A 6,020-nucleotide genomic window follows, 5' to 3' on the forward strand; every position below is an offset into this window, starting at 1 on the left:
CTTTACACTATACTTAGTGTATTATATTGCTATTTTGGTAACTATGCATATAAGCAGATTATATTAATTATGAAATTCATTCCAGGGTGGCAAAGGGTACATTACAAAATGTCATATATACCAAGGGAGGGTTGGGACTGATAGAGTTGAGAACCATTGGACTGAATTATCTCTAAAGTCCCTTTCTATCTCTAAATATTAGAAAACTTAGAAAATAAACAAACTCTCCTCCCCTTGCACCTTAATAGGCTTTTTAAATTTTAAAAGTGACACATGCTCATTCAATTTAAAATAACACCCCCAGTAAAGACAAGCCTGCAGCCCGGGCTCTGCAGCCACTCACAGTGGTGCCCTCTGAGGGGACTCAGAATAAGAAAGGACAGGATACTGGCCCTGGATAGCTAGGTGCTTGTCAAAGGAATGAAGTCAGTGAGCCCAAATGTTTGCTTCCTCCCATACATAGAAAAGCGCTAAATTTTTTAACTTGAGGTGTCTGGTTTTCTTTAGTTAACAAGTAATCTTTTAATGTTCCGACTACCTGGTCTTTGTTGTAAAGCTCCTGTATATCCTAGCTCCTCCCCTACCTCTTCTGAGCAGTTTCTCAGAGTGATCTGAGAGGCTATCATCCCGGGCTCAAAGGAGTTCAAGTCCTCAAAAATGTCCACCAAATAAAACGTAACTCTCAACTTTTAGGCTCTCAAAAAAAAATTTTAAGTAACATATGTTGAAAATTTTTAAAGTACAGGAAATTGAGAAGATTTAAAAAATCACTCATAAACTCACTGCCAAATGTAATAATCACTGTTAATGTTTTGGTATATTTCTTGCTAGTCTATTTTTCTTTGCATATATATTTTTGAACATAACTGGAATTCAAGTACAAATAGAGTTTTGTAATCCTGCTTTTTTTACTTAACATTTTCCATATCATTAGAAGTTATTTGACAGTACTTCTCAATGACTCCATAATATGTACATAACCTTTCCCCTATTGTCAGACCTCTAGAGTTTTCCAATTTTTCATTATTATAAATATTGCTGTGATGAACTTCCTTATGTATGGGCATATCAGTGATAGATTCCTAGAGGTAGAATTACTGAGTCAAAGGAGGGAGTTCTTTCAAAGGCTCTTGATAAATATGACCAAATTCCTGTACAAAAGGCTGTTCTAGTTTTTCCTGCCTGCCAACCTTGTATCAGAGAGCCTACTTCAACACATCTCATTTAAACATCTGGTAATTTGATTGCTAGCTGGAAACTGGTATCTCGGTGTCTTAATTTTTATTTCTTCCATTAATAATGAGGTTAAACATTTTTGACACCTCTCCTCTCCCTTATGTTTCTTGCCATTTGTATTCTGCGAGCTGGCTGTCCAAGTCCTTTGTTTATCTTTCTTCTAGTTTTAGGGGGTTTTCTGCTCAGTTAATAAATAAAAGCTTGGAGCTCACCCTCCACCATGGCCAGGAAGTGAGGGGGCCTTGACTTAGAAGCTGTTTTACAAATACATCTCTGGAGCATGACGTAGAACTACCTCCCTACCCTTCCATATCCCTTTGCTGTCTTCAAGCCCCGCTCCCACTGCCTTTTCTGCCAGCCACTGCCCATCTTCAGCTATCTTCCCATTCCAGCTTGGCTAAGTGGGTGGTAGTTTTGTGCCCCAAACTAGAGACATGGTTGTCATAAACCCGGGCTCTGTCCATGACATTACCTGAAAGGAACGCACTGATCAGGTAGTCTGTGTCACTTGTCCTTACTCTTGCTCTCTCTCTCACCAAAAAATTAAGTACTGTGACTTAGCTAAGGTCACGTAGACAGTTACTGGCAGAGCCGAGACCAGAATCCAGATGTTCTGACTCCAGTCCAGAGAAGTTTTCCGGCATAACCCGCTGCCCCTCAGTCAAGCAAGTGTAGACAGAAAAAGGGGGTTGAATAATTCCAAGTGTCACTTGAATGAAATGAGTTTTCCTTTTATTTAACATTCAATAAGTACTTGTTGAAAACTGACCACGTGCTAGGGTTAACTTTTGGAGAAATTGCATTGCTGACTCCATTCTCTTGTGAGATAAGAAACAACGATTTTAGGATTTTTTTGCCATTTTGGATGAAGTTTACCAATGATCTCTCCATTTTAAGCATATAGAGGGCTGACTATATAGAGTCAGGCTGATATGGGGGTGGTTATTGGGTTTTTGTTTTAAACGTAAATCTTTCAAATCTCTCGCCAGACCCCTGCACTTAGGTTGAACTGATGGTGGGGTTTCTTTAGCACAGGAAGTCAGGAAGTTGCCTCGCCAGGTTCCCACAGTCAAATTGCCTGTCCCTTTGTGAGGGCCATCGCCCTGGGCTCTTTCTGACGCTATCCCCGCAGGTCCCAGGGGCAATGGTATACAAATGCTGTATTGGTAACTGAAGTTATAGGAAAAGGTGAAGCTTACATATCAAGTGCTATAGAATTCCGCTTATTTAGGGCCTTCCTGGAGGAGGAGTGTTAGGGGAGGTAGTTCCTTCCCACTTGATTGTGTTGTTGGCTGAATAATATAGAACGTGGCCGACAAAGTTGTGTGAGAAGCTAGGGTGGCCTCTATTGTGAGGCCGAGGTGGGAGAGCCAATTCTCGTCCCTGGCTAGGAAACCTCATACCTCATCCTGAATTTCCTGACTTGGGAGGGAGAAAATGTTGAACCTCACTGAGACTGCAGTGATCAGTGCCCTTTTTCCCCTTTACAAACCTGTTTTAGCTTTTGTTTTAATCCCCTTAGCCTCTAATAGCCCCCCCTTGCAGCCTGCACTTACATGAGAAACCTGGGCAGGGTTTCTGTGAGTGAGTTGGAAGGGCAGCTGGGGCCTGTCAGAGAGGGTTGCTAGAGAGATGGTTAGGGGCAGGGGACAGGAAAGGGAATTTGTGGAGGTGATAAGTCTTTGTTGTGGGAGTGTCGGGGAGCTGATCAGGACCTACCTGGGAAGTAAGTCCAGGGTAGGGTCAAGAGCGGTAGAGAAAGCGAGTGAGAGGGGAGATGGTTTAGCTACAATGGGCGATACCCACAACTGCTTCCCCTGATGGGCTGGGGAGGAGGAAGGTGCCTCTAATCCTGAATTGGGGAGAAGCTGGCTGGACTTTAAACTCTTTATTTTTGAATCTGGCCCTATCTTCTTCCTTCTAGTAGCCCATGGATATCCAAGGGAGTTGCCTAAAATAAATCTAATAATACCCAGAGCTGATCATCGCACTGTGAGCTGGGCAAGGCCAGGGCTGCCTCAGGCTTCTCAGGTGGGCTTTCTCCCCATCCCTAGCCTCTCTAGACACCAGAGCTGGCCCCCTCTGCCCTGCATCCCAACACCCTCTGGAAGCTTCGATATCTTGGATATGTCTCAGGGCTACAGCAGCTGGTCTGCAGACTAGCACATGTCAACGCAGCCTCCATGCCCATCCTTGAGCTCGGTACCTTGGTGGTTAAAAAAAAGGTCAAAAAACCCCACCGTTTATTGTCACTCTGTGCTGGGAACTTTATGCACTATCTCATTTATTTCTCTGACAACCCCAAGAGGTAGGTATTATTAGCTCATTATTATTTTTTGTTTAATTTAATTTTTATTTATTTTAAATTATTTTAAAGTTGAGATATAATTACCATATAACATTGTGTGAGTTTAAGGTGTGCCATGTGTTGACTTGATATATTCATATATTGTGATATAGATCATTATTCTTATACATTTCTTTTCTGTAAAATATGTATGTAATTACCTGAAATTGTGTAACTAGTAAGTGGTGGAGCCAGGATTTGAAGACACTTTAATTGAACGCCAAGGCCTTTGCTCTGGGTCCCAGCGCTAACCAGGGGTTCAAGGGGAGATGGGCCTTGAAAGGAGTGAAAAGGAGGTAGCAGGGTAGTTACACGTTATCATTCACTGAGCGTGGATTTTGTGCTCGACACCGTGCTAACTATTTTACATACCACAGTTCATTCAATCCGTGCAACAACCCCATGAGGCTAGTACTGTTATCCCCACTATATTGATGTGGGAAGTGAGGCTCGAGGAGGTTAAGTGGCTTGTCTAACGTGACCCACCTAATGATTGACAGAGCCAGGACTTGAATTCACATAGGCTGGAGCTCCTAACTGCTCCTGACTGCTAGGCCTTGCCCGCCCTAGTGAAGCCTCCACTTGCTGGAGGGGCACAAGGGCAGAGGAAGAGCCCCATTGCCCTCTTGGACCAGCCCACCCTGACCGTTCCAAGAGGAGATAGAGGCTACGGCTCCCTGGGCCTCTGACATCCAGGCTGGGGGTGGGGGCATAACATCTCCAGCTGTGAAGACTCAGCCTTACAGACACCAATCCTTGTGTTTGCTGGACTCCGGGCACTACTTGGCATGTTCTAGATGTCCGTACGGCTGGACAGGTGCTTCCGGCAGCCCTGCCTGGGCTTTGAGCTCTGAGCTGCAGACCCACAGAGGCACTGCCTTTCTGCCCCTCAGGCCCTGGCCTGTAGTAAATTTCCTTGTTGCCCTTCCTCACCGGCCCCTCCCAAAGTCCAGTGGTTATTAGAGCCCTTGCACAGCCACCTACTTTCAGCCTGTCTTCAGCCTACAAACCAAGCCGAAGCCCCGTAGCTCAGACACCCCCGCCCTCCTCCCCAGGACAGGGGAGCATTTCAAAATATCTTTTTCTCAGTTATTCCTATTTTTTGGATATTTTCCTTTCCCCAGCTTGGAGCTAATAGAAAGGAATTACCTAGGAGGTTTAAAAGGTGTAGGAATCTCCCAACAGGCTCCCCTTGGTGTATGTGGATTTTAAGCACTTCGGGTCTCATTCACCCTGACTCCCTATCTTTACAGAAGCCTGCTTTAAAAGGCAGCAAGAGAATGTCTTTGCTGCTTCCCCAAACTGGTGGCTTAGGCCTGTTTATTTTAATTATTTTCAAAAATTAAAATATCGTTCTTTTTTATACATATAAAAATAGTACTTTTGAAATTCAAATAAGACAGGAGTGTATTAAGTGCACACTTCTCTCCCTCACTCCCCCAATCCCACCCATCCCCTCACAAGATCACCACTAGTAACCATTTGGTGCAGATCTTTCTGGTCTTTATTCTTGTGTGTTTTCCTTTTCTTAAATAAAAATGGAATTGTCCTATAAATAAGGTTTATTGCTCACTTTTTCTCCATGATATGGCACAGACTTCTTTTAGAACGTTTGTATGTTATTTGTATAATTTTTAAATTTTTAAATTTCAAGTTAAACAATTAAAAATTCATGAAGATTTTCCCCATGTCATCAAGTATTTTTCTATATCATGTCTAATGGTATTGTGCAAATGAACCATGTTTCTAATTCTCCATTTGCATTGTTTCCAGTTTCTTACAGACAAAACTATCACGAATACCTCTGTCCATGTATCTGTGTGCACTTGTGTGGCTCTTTGTGTGGGTGGAATTCTAGAAGGGGAATGGCTGGGTCAAAGGATGTCAGGTACTTCACAGGACAGATTGCCCTCCAGACGGCTGTGGGCTCTGAAAGCTTGTTGGACTTCTCACTCAACGTCTTCAACCTGTCTGCACTTCAGTTTCCTCCTCTGTAAATTGGGGAGACGATGGTACCCACCTCAGAGGGAGGGGCTGGCATGAGGACTCATAGGAGAGATACAGGGAAAGTGCGTGGGGCCCAGCGTACGTGTTGGTGCTTATGAAATCACAGCAATCATTCAGTACCATTAAGGCTTTGAGGCCATTTGGGCTCCTTTCTCTTTGGTGAGATTAATGCTGTGGTTTCCTGACCCCACAGCCACTCAGGGCAGTGGACAAGTGCAGCTGAGAATAAAGCCTGGAAGCCGAGTGGCCTTGTCTTTGCTCTGGTGGTGGCTCACACTCGTTTGCCCTTCCTAATGCAGTTAATGCCAGAGAAACAAATGCCAGGGGCTCGCGTCTCCAACCCACCTCCTAAGAGATGGTGTAGCTTCAGTGGGCACACTGTGGGACCCAGGAAGAGGTGGCCTCAGAGGGAAGGTCCTGCTGACTTTTG

Source organism: Camelus ferus, chromosome X, assembly GCF_009834535.1.
Source record: "Camelus ferus isolate YT-003-E chromosome X, BCGSAC_Cfer_1.0, whole genome shotgun sequence".
Classification (NCBI taxonomy): domain Eukaryota; kingdom Metazoa; phylum Chordata; class Mammalia; order Artiodactyla; family Camelidae; genus Camelus; species Camelus ferus.